Source organism: Coenobita brevimanus, chromosome 29 (genome assembly GCF_032717465.1).
Source record: "Coenobita brevimanus isolate Jiangsu-jjx chromosome 29, ASM3271746v2, whole genome shotgun sequence".
Lineage (NCBI taxonomy): Eukaryota > Metazoa > Arthropoda > Malacostraca > Decapoda > Coenobitidae > Coenobita > Coenobita brevimanus.
In genome coordinates, this window is record NC_136982.1 from 19,277,553 (window position 1) to 19,293,766 (window position 16,214).

General features: G+C 40.4%; 1 pseudogene; it reads right to left on the reverse strand.

Annotated features, from left to right (window-relative positions):
- LOC145394981 (uncharacterized) overlaps positions 1-15,926 on the reverse strand; it is a 62,925-nt pseudogene extending 46,999 nt beyond the window's left edge.
- Between the last annotated feature and the right edge of the window lie 288 nt (positions 15,927-16,214).

A 16,214-nucleotide genomic window follows, 5' to 3' on the forward strand; every position in this document is an offset into this window, starting at 1 on the left:
GCAACAGGTCAACTCTGGAACTGTCTCCCTCTATCTGTATTTCCTACTTTCTATGATTTCCAGTTTTTCAAACGCACTGTATCAAGGCATCTCAAAATGAACGGATCTTCAATTTGGCTCTCATTCGTATTGTTTTTGTTTTTTTCTTTGAAGGAATGGTTTGTGGGCTCCTGGCCTTTGGTTCCTTCTTCCTTGCATAAAGAAAAAAAGAGGTGTATAAAACTCGAGAGAGTATATCCACATCGAAATACTAATATCATTGCCACAGCAGTGAACAAGACTGTTTAACCCTGTAATTACGAGATGCCTTTTCTAAGATTCATTCAACTGTCTGAGAATAAGTGGAAAATAGATGTGCCATCATCGTACATGAAGACACACACACACACACACACACACAGGAAGTAGACTGTAGCACCAGTTGAGCAGGACAGTACTCCCAAGGTGGATGGAAAGCTGATGACAGGGAGAGCTGGAGCTCCCATTTCATCAGCCCTCGTGACTACTTCCTTACCAACCTCTTTAGCTGAACTTTATCAGTGTTTCAATAACACAGAGAGTAAGTCACGATGCTCTCCAGTTCAAGTTTACCTAACTATCAACACCAAACTACATGCATATTACACACTATACTTATTTTTCAAAATTAAAACAAAAATAATGGTATCTAACCAAGCCTTGCAGTCCTGGTAGGAGGGGGGGTCATAAATGCCCCCACCATTTGCCCCTCTCCCAGTGACGACACAACGTGCTGCCTGGAACCACTGCCTGACTCACTTTTGCATTTCTGTAACATTTGCGGCCTTTCCTCTAACTTTCCCTCTGTTGAGCACCATCTTTCCTCCTCTAAACCTCACCTTCTCTACTTAACTGAGACTCAACTGTCTGAGGCAACTGATACCAAACCCTTTTCCATATCCTCCTACTTTCTCTATACTCATTTCAAAGCCAAAAGAGACTGTTGTGTATACGTATGCAACGACTTATCTTGCTCTCTTGTTCCTGAACTTGATTCTTCTGAATTATCTACTCTCTGGATTCCGGTTTTCTTGTCATTCTCTGACTAAATATATCTGTGCTGTTTACTTATTCCCTGATTCTAATGGCTATGAAAACTTATCTGACTCTCTTACTTCTACAATGGAACACATCCTATCCATTTCTAATTTCTCTGAAATCACCTTTCTAGGAGACTTCAATGTTCACCACCACCTTTGGCTCTCCTCTCTATTCACTGATTCACATGGTGAACAAGAATACATCTTTTTTATCCTTAACCATGGATTGTGCAATTACCTTTTTTCATCCCACCCTGTGATGCACAAAAAACGAAGGAAAAATATTTTTTTTTAGTTTTTGTTAATTATAAACTTGAAGATAAACATTGAGGGCATCATCTGGTGAAAAGAAAAACTCTCTCTCTCTCTCTCTCTGTCTCTCTCTCTCTGTCTTTGCAAAGGGCCATGTGTAAGTTTACATACAGGGGTAGTGAAAAATGAAAAAATATATATTTTTTGTTTTTGTTTATTGTAAACTTGAAGATATACATCCAGGGCATCTCTAGTGAAAAGAAAAAAATATCTTTCTCTCCGTCTTTGCATAGCGCCATGCATAAGTTTGCGTGGGGGTCGAGTTGTTTATGGTGATGCACAGCCAGCACAGCCTGAGCTGTGGCTCACAATGCAGCGCTACCCAGCCTGAGCTGTGGGTCGCAATCCATGAGTTAAGGGCCAAGTGCTCCTTGTACAGCACCCTATCCATATCCCTGACCGCCTTGGAGAGAGTCCAACATACATTACCTCTTCCATATAGCTAATCCTTCTGCTAACACTTTTAATCTTTCTTCTCCACTGGGCTTCTCTGATCACAACCTTTTTATTACCTTAACCTATCCTATTGCTTCAGTATGGCCTGTGGACACTCCAAGGAACGTCGGTTGTGGCACTTTAGAGCTGCTGATTGGGAGGCCCTCAGGCAGTACTTCTTTGATTTCTCTGGAATGATTATTGTTTCCTTGGCCGGGTGCAATCTAAGTGTGCCATGCACATTACAGAGGTTATCCTCTCGGGAATGGAAGCATACATTCCTTTCTCATATCCTTTGATTAATGCAAAAAAGCCTTGGTTTAATGAAGCTTGTTCTAATGCTGTCCACAACAAGAAGGCCTATAAAAGGTACCGGAGCCAACCCACCCTTGAATCACATCTTTTTTTTTATGTTCCTGCCCAGAATCGTGCTAAGTCTGGTCTTTGCTCTGCTACAGATAATTTCATCCATACTAAATGCTCTCAACTCTCCAACTTGAATTCTTTTCGCTCCTTCTGGCACCTTGAAAAAAAAAACTTTCTAACAACTATACCTCATCATCCTTCCCTCCTCTTTTCTACCCTGATGGCTCAGTAGCTATTTCTTCTACTGATAAAGCACATCTCTTCGGCTGACATTAAAATTTCTTCAACTGATGTATTTTCTGCCATCACTGGCCTTAATATTAACAAGGCATATGGGGCCTGATGGGGTCCCTCCTATTGTCCTCAAAAACTGTGCTTCTGTGCTTACACTCTTCCTAGGTAAACCCTTTCACTTTTGTCTGTCAACTTCTACCTTTCACTTTTGCTGGAAGTTTGCTCTCATTCAGCCATTACCAAAGAGGGTGACCATTTCCAATTCTCTATCGCCCAATTGCTTTAACATCCTGTGTCTCAAATGTTTTCGAGTCTGTTCTTAACAGAAAAATTTTAAAGCATCTTGCTTATTACAACCTTTTTTCTGATAGTCAGTATGGGTTCCATCAGGGATGCTCCACTGGCGATCTTCTCACCTATCTATCAGACTCCTGGTCATCATCCTTTTGGGACTTTGGCAAAAGCTTTGCCATTGCACTTGACATCTCAAAGGCTTTCGATCGACTCTGACATAAACCTTTACATTCTAAACTGCCCTCTTACGGTTTCTATCCTTCCATCTGTGCCTTCTTCTATAGCTTCCCTTCAGGTAATTATATACCAGCTGTTGTAGACGGCCACCGTTCTTCTCCTAGATCATTCAATAGTGGTGTTCCTCAGGGCTCTGTCCTATCACCAGCTCTCTTCCTTTTATTCATCAATGACCTTCAAACCTGTATATCTAATCCTATCCACCCATACGATGATGATTCCACCCTTCTCCTTTCCATTCGGTTTCCTCAATGTCCATCTCAGCAGTTACTTCAACAAACAAGGGATGAAGCTACGGCACACCTAATGTTTGACTTGGCTCGTATCTCTGACTGGGGTAAAAATAATCTTCTTGTTTTTAATGCATTAAAGACTCAGTTCTTACACCTATCAACCAAACAAAAGCTTCCACAGGAATACCCACTAAAGTTTAGTAATTTCCAGCTTAATCCTGCACCATCCTTAAATATTCTTGGGGTTTCATTCCCTCGGGATTTAACTTGAACAGATCATTTTACATCTCTTGTAAAATCTGCTTCAAAGAGATCAGGTGTGCTAAGACGACTCTGTAACTTCTTTACCTATGCACAGTTGTTCACATTACACACGGATTTTATTCGCCCCTGTCTAGAGTACAACTGTCATGTGTGGGAAGGCTCCCCATACAGTTCCTCTCAACAGGGTGGAGTCAAAAGCTTTTCATCTATTTAACTCTCCTCCTCTTACTGGCTCCATACAAGCTCTGTCTCTTTGCCGCACTGTTGCATCTTTACCTCTCTTCTGTCGCTACTTCAATGTTCACTTCTCCCCTGAACTGTCTGCTTGCATTCCTCCACCCCTACGACGGGCGCGTAGCACCCTTCTAGGAACAAGATCTCATCCTTTTTCTGTCCAACTCTCAAATGCAAGAGTGAAACGCTACTTCCAGGCCTTCATTTATGAAACAGGTCTTCTCTTGAACTGTCCCTCTATCTGTATTTCCTACTTCCTATGACCTCCAGTTTTTCAAACGTAGTGTGTCCAGGCATCTCGAAATGGGCGGATCTTGAATTTGGCTCTCTATTGTAATGTTTTAGTGTCTTTTCTTGGAAGGAACGATTTGCGCGCTCCTGGCCTTTGGTTCTTTCATCCTTGCATAACAAAACACACACACACACACACACACACACACACACACACACACACACACACACACACATCTTTGACCTGTAGCCATCATAACCATTAGATCAGCGCCTTGCCTGATCATCAATCATTCACCAGGTTTGGTCCCAGGTAAATAAAAACTGTCCCAGTTATTTTAATCACGCACATATACACTCGGGCCAAAGTTTCATCTTGACCTGCTACGTTGCCTTTTGAATGCCTGTTTTCCAAATTGATCCCCATCATTCTTAGCCTACCCTTAATCCTTCCACAAAGTCTGCTCTAAATCGTATAAAAATGTCTAGGTTGACTTTGCCATGTGATTCTTAAAATAAGAGGCACATCACTGGGAAGACCTTCAACCATTCCATCACGTTTAGTCCAAATCGGACGAAAGGTGAGCTAACTGTTTTCTTCACTCAGTAACAGAGCGAATGGCAAGCGCGCGTACGCACGCGCGCACACACACACACACACACACACACACACACACACACACACACACACACACACACACACACACACACACACACACACATTCCTTCCATTACGCGCAGCTATCAATGCAGTGTCTAATTTCTTATGTAACCACCTGAGCAGAGCCGGAGTTAACTAGTACCTCCAGTCATTGATTTACACAAGCGGTCTACCCTGAAAATTCTTTAGATCCACTGTCCCCTAAACGGAATATGTCAAAGCATCCCCTGATGAACAGGTCATGATAACTGGGTATCTTATGTTTTAATCTGTAAGGCACGCTTTAGGATGCCTGTCAGTCGTTGTTCCTTCTTTCTCTCCTTTTTTAATTATTTAGATACTGTGCATTTTGAAAACCCATCCCACTACAAGCTATTCTCCACGACTCCACTGCACTTGTTATCGTGAGCAAGGAATGAAGGTGGTGCGGGTGTAGCAATGGTGGGAATAGAGAGAGAGAGAGGGGGGGGGAAGGGGGAGACAGAGGGTGATGGGAGAGTGTACAGGAGAGAATGAGAGAGAAAAGAAGGACGAGGAAGGGAGGGAGAGGACAAAGTGTAGGCCGTCACAACAAACATCACTATACAACGCCCCCTTTATTCCTACCAACCATTCCGTGTTCGGCCGTACAGTAAGGCTGTGGTGACCTGTGATTTTCTGCTTTCTTACACATGACACGAATTGGCTTTGCTTTAGTGACGTTGTAAATCGTCCGCCTGTGCCATTTCATTGGTAATTCACTAGCCTGGCCGATTTTACCCTCTGTTTTATTATCCCAGGTGAAAAAGGGTAAAATGTACTGGAGTTGGAAAGTGTGGTTGTCTGTATGTGTCTGCTGGAACATCCCAGAAAATTACGGTACTGCAGAGAGAGAGAGAGAGAGAGAGAGAGAGAGAGAGAGAGACAGGCAGACAGACAGACAGACAGAGGGAGACAAACAGAGAGAGAGAGAGAGAGAGAGAGAGAGAGAGAGAGAGAGAGAAATGCAACACTGGTAAAGACAGTGAGGTTGACGGGAGTCAGTTGGGGGAAGGGGAGAGTTGGTGAGTCAAAGAACGACTGACTCCACTTTATTGGGATACTGCATGTGATGAACCTCCAAACGTTATAGCTGCGCTTCACAAGGTGGCGAAAAAAGTGTCCGTTCATTGTCAACAACTGACCTAGGCTAAGGAAAGCATGGAGCTGATAGAGAGAATGGAATGGTGAGGAGCAGAGAATGGTATTGATAGTGTGAGAGGGAAGAGGGCAGTGGGGAGGAGAGATTGGTGGAATGGTGTGAGAAAGAAGCTAATGATCGAGAGAAGAGACTGGTAGTGAAATGTTGAGAAGAAAGATTGCTGTGGGTAATGTGAGAAAGCCGAAAGTTGATGAGATTTTTGAGTGAGGCGACAATATAATTCCAACACATTTACTAGGTAGCTATTGATTTCGTGAATATAACAAGCTCCCAGAAATTCATCTGTTTTGTTTGAATTAGATGTATTTTGCTTGAATTTGGTGGTGGTGAAGTTACTTGGTTTAAGCCCCCTCGAGGTAGTCACTTTGCTGATCATTTCGGTTGGCAGTAATAATTTAAAATCGTCACCTCCACTGTTTTTTCGATAGTTTACCCCCGCCTCATGTAAGTGTGTCACTGACTTGAGACACTCTTTGCCGGAACCTGCTCTGTTTTGCCCTTCTCCGTTCTCCATTACAGTTCATAAGTACCATACCATCGTCGCTATATTTGTGTTTGTTAATAGCTATTAATAATTTAACAATTAAGAGTTCGGTCGAACTGAGCAGCGTTACTATGCATATGGAAGCATCTTAAAATGTAAGCTGATTACTGTAATGGTGTAATCATATATTACCTCATCCCATCTTTGTGTGTGAAATAGAGGTGAGATGACAATGATGTATTCATATAATACTATCACATGATTAATACATAACTAAATAATGCAGTCTAATAAGATTTTCATTGTTTCAGGTAAGCAGTTGTCCAATACCTGATCTATCAGTGTCCAGTAAGTACAAATTTTATCCAGTCTATAGTTTGTTGTTTTTTTCAGAGCTGGTTTTGATCATTTACCATAAATCTTCAAGTCCTTTCTGTTGCTTGGATTATGTAATTTGCTGATTTACAACATTCAGTGTGTTTTTTACCGTAAGGGTGGTTGTTGGATTAATTATATTACAGTAATTACAAATGCCGAGGGATATTTGCGACGTGGCATTTAACGTTTGCATGTTACAAGGGTGGTGACAGTGAGAAGAAAGGAGTGGTAGTGGAGAGTGTGCGATTTGAATGCAGTGATTGGGAGAAGAGTGTGAGAAATCAGGAAGTGGAGAGAGAGAGAGAGAGAGAGAGAGAGAGAGAGAGAGAGAGAGTTTATTTAGTAGGGAAGGAAGAAGTGACAAGCAAAATACTCGTACTGATAGGAAATTACTGTGAGGCGCGAGGGAAACCGAAGATGAATGAGAATTGGAATAAAGGCAAGCCTTTCTAAACCAAAGTTTTTGAGAGCATACAGGTATTCAGTTCGCGTCCCAGACTGTGAACACTAAAGGGATCCAGGTTTGGTATTCATTAGTGATCATAAGCAGATTTTGATGATAAACAAGTTTGAAGAACAGTTGCCCTGGCCAGATGACATCTTTCATGATTTATTTTCTTCTCACCATCACCATAGAATTTTATTCAGCTTAAGAGAGACATTTCGTGCCAGAGAGGTTAGGGACTGCCTTCGTTAAACCTTTCAGAACTTAAGTGCCCTACTAAGCTGAATAAAGTAGTCTAGTAGCGGCAAAAACTATCTGCAAAAAGATGATAGTACCGCCGATGGCACCTTAAATGTGTCACGTTAATGTTCAGTGCAGTTGGTTACGAAATCTCCGTAACAGTTTCAGAAAGCACATTGTTTCCCTGTATTTTTAGATTTTATTGTTCCATCTTGTTTAGTTCTGAAGTGTGTGATGGCTGCATGAGCAAAAATGGAAGCATAAACAAGCCACCATAATTAGACAGAACAAAGTTTATGAATACCGCATCCCAAACTTGCGATTCCAGGAGAAAGAATGTGGAAGTTCTCCCTCCGAAGGACTGAACTGCGCACGAACAGTGAAAAAATAAGCACGGGTCGGTACTAACCACTGCAGTACGATGATTACCTTGCCCGTACTAAGTCCGACGGGGTATTGTTTTTGGTCGAGTGTTTGTTTGTTTCTTCGTTAGCAACATTACGGAAAAAGGCTGGATGAAATTACATGAAACTTTCAGGACAAGTGGACATTGATCCTCAAAGAACGTGATGAAATTTTAAAGGTAAACGAGTGATCCTGAAAGGTCAAAATCAAGGTCACGGATTTTCAGAGGGCCATAATTTGAAAATGGTTGAAGATAGAGATATTTACTACTAGGAACATACAGGAACTCGTAATATGGACTTTCATTTGGCGCCAAGACCTTTGACATTGAATGAACTTGAAATGTCAGACTCAAGGTCACGGATATTCAAGGGGCTATAACTCGGAAATGGTTAAAGATAGAGAGATATTTACTATTATCAACATAAAGGAAATCCCATATGAGTTTTTGATTGGTACCTTGACCTCTGACCGCAAGTGACCTTGAAAGGTCAAACTCGAGGTCACGGATATTCATGGGGCTATAACTCGAAACTCGAAGATAGATAATTACTATTACCAAGACACAAGAAGGCTCATTTGGGCTTTCATTTGGCAGCATTATCTTTGACTTTGCATGACCTTGAAAGGTCAAATGCAAGATCACGGATTTTCAGAGGGCGTAACTTGAAAACATTTGCGCCATTACCTTAGGCTTTAATTGTGCGCTGACACTAAATGGCAGAAATGAGTCATTATTTAACAGCAATAAAATAACTTCTGTTGGGCGAGGTTTGTTATGCCTGGCACCACTTTTTTATTATCATTTTAGTCATATTGCCATAAGATACATTTATTCAATCCTCATGTGGAATGAGTTGATATATCTCTACGTTCCAATGTCGTATTTTACATTAGCCTGCAGTATGTGGTAATGCGGGGTTGTTTTGTTTCATTGGACTTTGTCTGTGAGTCTGCGTGTGAGTTCTATAAATAAAACAATAGAATTTGATCCTGTTTAGACCAGGATTGTTGGACAAGTCCAGCATCATGCAACAATGAAGTTACTAAATCTTAAAAACAGTAAGTCAAAGCTCAACATAACAGGCAAGGTCGCTCAAACAGTTTTGATCCAATTTGGACCAAACTTGGTGGAAGTGTTGTGGGTCAGGTAGGGACAAAATGATTCGGTTTTGGGAATACCAGGCAAAGATTAATGTCACAAAGCAATGTCAAACATGTTCCTGGCTTGCACTCCGATTGTTCATTAGTGTTATTTCGTTATTACTACCGTCAGGGGACATTGTTCAGTTTGGGAGAACATTCAGCTGTTGTAAATCAGAAGTATATACCTAACTCCTCCAGTTCAAAAAGGCTCATACCTAACTCCTCCAGTTCAAAAAGGCTCTACAAGTTGAGTGCAATATTAAAGACTGGAAACATTGACAGGGAAATGGGGGATGGTCAATAAATATATATAGTAGATGTGCAATTTCTTCCTGTGCATTCAGAGGAAACATGGAAACTGCATACCTAATCCTGCAATATGTATGATGATTTCTTTGAAATCCTTTTGTTCACATTCTCCCATTTTTTATCGTTTTTATTTTTTGGAGCGGGCTGACCCTCCAAATATCGCGCTAAGGATGAGAGTCCATTACACAACTTGCACTATGGTATCAAATCTATATCTGCCATCCTTTCACTGTTTCTAAGACAGTTAACTAAATATTGTGAGGAGGACTGACCCCCTAAAAATCGTATCTGGAAAATTGTATGTAGCAGAAGGCCTCCAGTGTAACCAGACGAACTCAGCCAGGAAGTTTCATATAAAATTTTCTCCCATTTCTGATTAGTTTTATTTTTGGGAGGGATCTAACCTACAAGAATCATTTGGAGGTGGGGGGTCGCTCCCTCCACATATTGCATTGCGGATGAGAGTCAATTGTACAACTTATATTATTATATAAAATTCATATATGCTGTCTTTTCACTACTTTTAAGGATTTTCTAAATTTTGTGAGGGGGCTGACCCTGCAAAAATTAATGTTGGAAGAATTTTTTTAGTGGAAAACATTACCAAGGAACCAGACGAACTAACCCGAGAAGTTTAACTGAAATTCATTTGCTCACTTTTCCGTCTTTCTGACCGATTTTTTTTTTTTTTGGGGGGGAGGGGGACATAGAGGAGGCTGACCCCTTGTAATTATGGGTGAGAGTCAATTGTACAACAAGTCCTAAGAAACCAAAGACATATTTGCCCTCCTTTCACTATTTATGAACATTTTTTTATCTGGTGAGGGGTGCTCACCCCCTTAAAAATAATGCTTTGAAAACTGTACTCTATATAGTGGAAAACCTTCCGAGTAACCAGACAAACTCACCTGAGAAGTTTCAATCAAATCCACCAAATGGCCTAGGGGGAGTTAAAAGCGCGCACGCACACACACACACACACACACACACACACACACACACACTAGAAATGGCTTTCAAAAATGAAATTGATGAAATAAAGAAGCAGATGCACTTGAAAAAGGAAGAAATAGAAAAACTAGGAAGGGAGGCCAATAAGAAAGACACAACCATCAGTGAACTAACAGTGGAATTAAGTACACTTAGGAAGAAAATGAGTGAAATGGCAAGTACAGTAGTCAATCACGAGAGTGTTATGGAAGAGTTCAAAAATGACACAGAGACAATTAGGCAAGTTAGCAGTCTTATTGACCAGAGCAGTGATATTGAGGAGAAGATAACACAAGTAAATGAAGCTGTGCAAAGTTACAAAAATGATGTAGAAACCACGTATGCTGAAATGGTGAAAGTAAAGAAAGACTTAGAAACAAGGGTGGAGGAAAAAAGCATTAAAAAGGAGGTGAAAAGAATAATCCAAAACAATCCAAAGTTAGTCAGAGATTCAGTAGAAATAAACAAATCAATAGTAATCACTGGTATAGAAGAGGATGAAGTTAAAAACAAGATCACAAGAGACAAAAAGGAGATGGCAAATGTAATGAGCTTACTGAAAGAAGTATCAGAGGAAATCTGTAGTAAAGACATAGAGGAACACAAAAGGTTAGGGAAATAAGAGAAAAGCAAGACAAGACCTCTAAACGTGACTTTCCAGAATGTGAACACTGTGGAAGAGATTCTAAAAAATGCAAAGAATCTTTAGGAAAAAGAGGAGTTCAAAAATGTATGGATAAAAAGATGCCTAACACAAGAGGAACTGGAATTACTGAAGGAGAAAAGGGAGGAAGCAAAAACAAAAAATGAGGGAAGATCAGAAGAGGACAAGAAGAAATTTTTTTACAAAGTAATAGGATTGCAGGTACGAAAGTGGTACACAAACAGGATGGAAGAAAAAGGAGGAAGGTAGTAGAACCATGTCATGACAAGTATATAAACAAGATGATAAAGTTGATGTACTCAAATGTGGATGGAATGGTATCTAAATTACTAGAGATGAATGATTATGTCAGAGAAAATGAACCACAAATAATATGCCTAACTGAAACAAAATTAATACCAAGGATATCAAATGACATACTAAACTTAGAGGAATACAATATATGGAGAAGAGACAGATATTTAAAAAAAAACGAGGAGGAATTATAATATTAACTAAGAAAAATCTAAAAGTCAAGGAAATAAAACTAGATATACCATCACAAGTAGAACTGACTGCAGTAGAGATCGACACATCTGAAGGTAAAGTAATTGTAGCCAATTTGTACATGCCACCCAGATCAAACACATGGGAAAGAGACGAATATGAGGACCTGGCAGAGAGTACAATTCAGAGTGTAAGATCCTTGCTACATAAAATGGAAGAGAAATCGGAAAGAATTATACTAACTGGGGACTTCAATACAAATATAAATTGGAATACTCTAGATATAAATAGCCAAGAAAGCTGTTGGGACCAAAAGCTCCTGGATCTCGTACAAGAGTTTTTCTTAACGCAACATGTGAGGGAAACCACCAGAAAAAGAGGACTTGATGTACCTTCAGTGCTAGATCTAATATTTACAAGGTAAGAAAATGATAGTGACAGTTTAATATATCACCCTCCACTCGGCAAAAGCGATCATGCAGTACTAAATTATAACTTCAGGATAGCATATGACATAGTAAACAGCAATGATAGTTACAAAAAGAGCCTAAACTATAAAAAGGGAAATTATCAAGACCTAAAGATGTATTTCTTAGAAGTTGATTGGGAAAATGAGCTTAGAGGACAAGATTTAAATGCTGTATATAAATTTTTTTTTGAATTTTATGAAATAGGAGTCCAGAAGTACATCCCACAGCACAAAGAAGCAGATAAAAAAATACAGAAATAGTTCAATACAGAATGTAAAAAATCAAAAGAAAGAAGAGATTTGTTGTGGAATAGATACAGAAGACACAATAGTGAAAGGGCGTACAATAATTACAAACAGGCAAGAAACGACTATACAAGAATAAGGAGGGAAGCCCAAAAACAGTTTGAGGAGGATATAATAAATAAAATTAGTGATCAACCAAAGCTGTTTTACAGCTATATTAGAAGCAAAACTAAAGTAAAAGATATAATACAATCCATTACGGACAAGGGAATCACTTATACACAAGAGAAAGATATTTGTGAAGCACTAAATAAGAATTTCCAATTAGTTTTTACAGATGAAAAAAATTTTGAGAGGGACTATGTGGAACACGCATGTCCACACATACTACCAGATATACAAATAGCAGAAAAAGTAATACAGGAGGAGTTAAGTAGATTAGACAGAGGAAAAGCAAGTGGTCCTGATGAAATTTCATGTTGGGTATTACGAGAATGTGCAAAGGAGTTATGTAAACCATTATTTTTAATTTTCAAGAAATCCTTGAGTCAAAGTAAACTACCTGATATTTGGAAAAAAGCAAATATTGTCCCCTTATTCAAGAAAGGAAATAGACAAAATCCACTCAACTACCGACCAGTATCACTGACCAGTGTTGTAAGCAAGGTATTAGAAAAACTTATAAGAAAAGCTTGGGTAAATCATCTAGAAGAACACAATATGATAACAGAAAGACAGTTTGGTTTCAGAAAAGGAAAATCATGTGTTACTAATCTGTTGAGCTACTATGACAGAGTAACAAACACAGTACAGGAAAGGGAAGGATGGGTGGACAGTATCTATTTAGATTTCAAGAAAGCTTTTGACACAGTACCACACCAAAGACTTTTATGGAAACTGTACCATCAAGGAGGAATTCGAGGCAAACTGTTTTGTTGGATGCAAGACTTTCTCATAAAAAGAGAAATGAGGACAGTACTAAGAGGAAACTACTCATCATGGAAAGAAGTGACTAGTGGAGTACCACAGGGTTCAGTGCTGGCACCAATCATGTTTTTAGTGTATATAAATGATATAAACAGTAACACTGGAAATGAGAGCTATCTGAATATGTTTGCAGATGATGCAAAAATACAAAGGAGAATTACTAACACAGACTCTTGGAAAGGGCTACAAGAAGAATTAAATAAACTTCATGAATGGAGTAGTACATGGCAAATGGAATTCAATGTGGACAAGTGTCATGTAATCAAGTTTGGTAAAAGTGGAAAAAGACCTGATTGGGATTATAAGTTAGGAAAGAAAACCCTATACACATCAGAAAGAGAGAAAGACCTAGGTGTGATTATCAATAACAAACTGTCTCCGGCTGATCACATCAGCGAGAAGGTACGGAACATGTATACACTGCTTGCAAATATGAGAATAGCATTCACATACATAAATGAAGACATGCTAAGAAGGATAATAACATCATTCATTAGACCAACCCTGGAATATGCATCAGTAGTCTGGAGTCCTCATCTCAAAAAGCACATAGACAAGATTGAAAAAGTTCAAAGGGCCGCTACAAGATGGATACCAAGCTTAAGGGACCTAAGCTACGAAGAAAGACTAAATAAACTGAATCTACCAACACTACAGGAGAGAAGGAAAAGAGGTGACATGATAATGCTATATAAATGCATATCAGGAAAGGAGAAAATAGACATAAATGATTACTTAACATATGGAGAAGCATCAGCAAGAGGACACTGCAAAAAACTGCATAAGAAGAGAGGTGATAAAGACGTAAGGAAATTCAGTTTCCCAAACAGAACAATTGATCAATGGGATGCACTACCGAATGAAATAGTGTGTGCCAAAACAATTCACAAATTTAAGGATATGTACGATAAATATGGTTTAAGACACGGGACAGTACGAGCTTGACTCATTCCTGTAAAGATACAATTAGGTAAGAACAATTAGGTAGGTAAGAACACACACACACACACACACACACACACACACACACACACACACACACACACACACACACACAGATAGATAGATAGATAATTTATTGGCCACAGCTACATTCATAATAAAACAGTCAACCAGTAAAATGTTTACATTACAAAATACTCTATCAAAATAATTAAAAAAAAAACTGTAGTCCACAAAATATTACATCTCATACCACAAAACAAATATAAACCCAATGAACAACAAACGAGAGAAAATTCTACTTGAACACATCCAGTGCATCATAAATTATCTTACAGCTTATGTCATGGGGAAGAGTATCATTGACCAAATAATTTAGACTGTTAATATTATAGTTGTGTCTTATATCTGTTGTTAATGGGCAGGCTTCAGCCACAATCCTCTCTGTTTGTACGAGCCACAAACACACAATCGTTCCTTCAGTGGAAGGCGTCCACGCCCCCGCCTATTCCATTGCCCCATCTGCACCGTCAGGCTGTGTCCAGATACATGGAACTGTGGGTTCCAACTGTCGATAACTATGTCATCCTTGTACAGCTCTTGTTCTCACGTGTCAAGACGAATGATGCACCCTGCATTTTCCAGGCACGCTATCTCCGTTGCCTCAGCATCCGGCAGCTGACACCACTCCCTCCTGACACTGGGGTGGACATCTTTCTTTATGTGTATTTTACTATAATCATCTCCGGAACTTTTCAGATGATTAGCGTTGTCCAGGATACAGGTACGTTGACTCTTGTCTGCCAGCATGAACAAGATGGGGTGCTGTCGAGACGTCCTAGTCTCACCGGATCGTGCACTGCCTCTAAGCGACGATGTGTACCAGCTACGCTATCAATGCCAATCTTTGACCAGATCTTGTGAATATTATCTTGATCTGATACAGTGTCATCCAGTGCCTCATGTTCATCAGGCATGCCCAGGATCACGACGTTGGCCTCACGCTCCCTCCGATCCAGCACTTCCAAGAATTGTTGCTGTTTCAAAATAATTTCGTTTTCGTTTTCGTTTTCGTTTTTAAAGGCTCCAACATGCTTGCATGTGTCAGCCTTGGTCACCTAATGGCGGCTCTCCACGCTGCACGATCCATTGCAGCCTCCCTGTTCAGTCCCTTAACCTTAAGGTCACACTTAATGACCTCGTCTCATGTCTTTCTCGGTCTACCCCTCATAACACCACCCCCAATATTAACACTTCTCACCTTCCTCACCCAATTATCATCCCCCATCCTCTCCACATGTCCAAACCACCTCAATCTACCTCTCCTCATCACAACACCAATACACTCCAGTCCCATCCTACCTCTCAACTCTTCCATTGTAAACCCAGCCACTCCAGGCCTTGGACGCAGGGACGCACTGCACATCCACCTAATCATTGTCATTTCTGTACGTCTGAGACGGCGAATGTCTTCCTCCTTCACTGCCCAGGTCTCACTGCCATACAGCATTACACTCCTAACACATGCTGCATACAAAGACCCCTTAGCACGTAGGGAGAGCCCTCTCAATGTCAGGAGAGGCAAGAGCTCCCTGAACTTCTTCCGACCACTTTTCACCCTAGCCACAGAGCCAGCTCCAGCCTCACCTCCAGCACACAACATGTCTCCCAAATAACAAAACTCTTCCACACACTCAAGAGATTCACCAGCAAGTTCAATCCTTTCACGTCTGACGATCTCCACCTGCTCGCCGCCTGCATATATTATCCCTAGACTTGAGTTCAATGTAGTTCTTACTAATCTGACTGTCAGGAGACGTAATCATATCTTCAGCTTCTACAGTTCATTCACAACCTCTCCAAGCCTCTCGTTGATCTTTGCGAGCTCTCCCTCTTCATTAGGTGATAATATGCTATCTATTAAGTCATCTTTGTTGATTTTCACAACCTGGTGACGCTGTAACTTCCACAGCTCAGTAAGTGGTCTGGTTGCCATGGCTACGAGACGCCACCACAGATGATCCAGCTGACGAACCAGGAACAGTCAGGTGTTGACACAGGCTTGCTTGTTTCTGCGCATGGGCAAAAGCCAGGGGATGAGGTCGAGGGGCTCTTTAATATATCAAGTCTATAATATCATCCATACATATATCAGCCACTACTTCCCTGTCTTTGTCTCAGCAATCACCGCACACTTAAGTCGCTCACTAGGCTGGTCAGGTGTCAACAGAGGGTGAATATTCACAGAAAAAACTGCAAAAAAGCCAGAGCTACCACCACACCT